We start from the raw sequence: 473 nt of genomic DNA, 5'->3' as shown, positions 1-473 counted from the left end.
TGCGGCAGGCGCCTCCCTGTAAATGAGGAAAAAACACACTATTTTTGTTCTCACGTGACAAAAAGAGACGTGTTGGGGCCTGCCCACACCGAGTTCAGACAGGTGTGCGGAAGTAACAGCCGTTCATCGTAAAGTTCCACGAAAATCCGTTTTCACGGATTGTTTTTATCGTGCGGGGCCTCGTCAGGGCCTCGTCCGGCACGGCCCCTGTGGGCCCGGGATCAGGCCCCGTGCGACAGCCGCCTGGCTCCATACACCAGGATTTGGCCCCGCATTGGCCCCTGGGGACCTGGGATGAGGCCCCACACACGGGATCAGGCCCCATGGGAGCTGCGCTTGGCCACGCGTGCCAGGATCATGACCTGCGCCATGCAATGCGCCCAACCTTGCACACCCAGCTCCCCATAGGGAGCGGCAATTACTCCCCAACGGAGCCTCGGGGAGCCCCACGGGCTGGACGACCGGGGCCGGCC

This window comes from Crocodylus porosus, unplaced genomic scaffold (genome assembly GCF_001723895.1).
Source record: "Crocodylus porosus isolate Cpor-Errol unplaced genomic scaffold, CroPor_comp1, whole genome shotgun sequence".
NCBI classification, from domain to species: Eukaryota; Metazoa; Chordata; order Crocodylia; family Crocodylidae; genus Crocodylus; species Crocodylus porosus.
The sequence above is the reverse complement of the archived record's forward strand: the minus strand, read 5'-3'. Positions refer to the sequence as shown.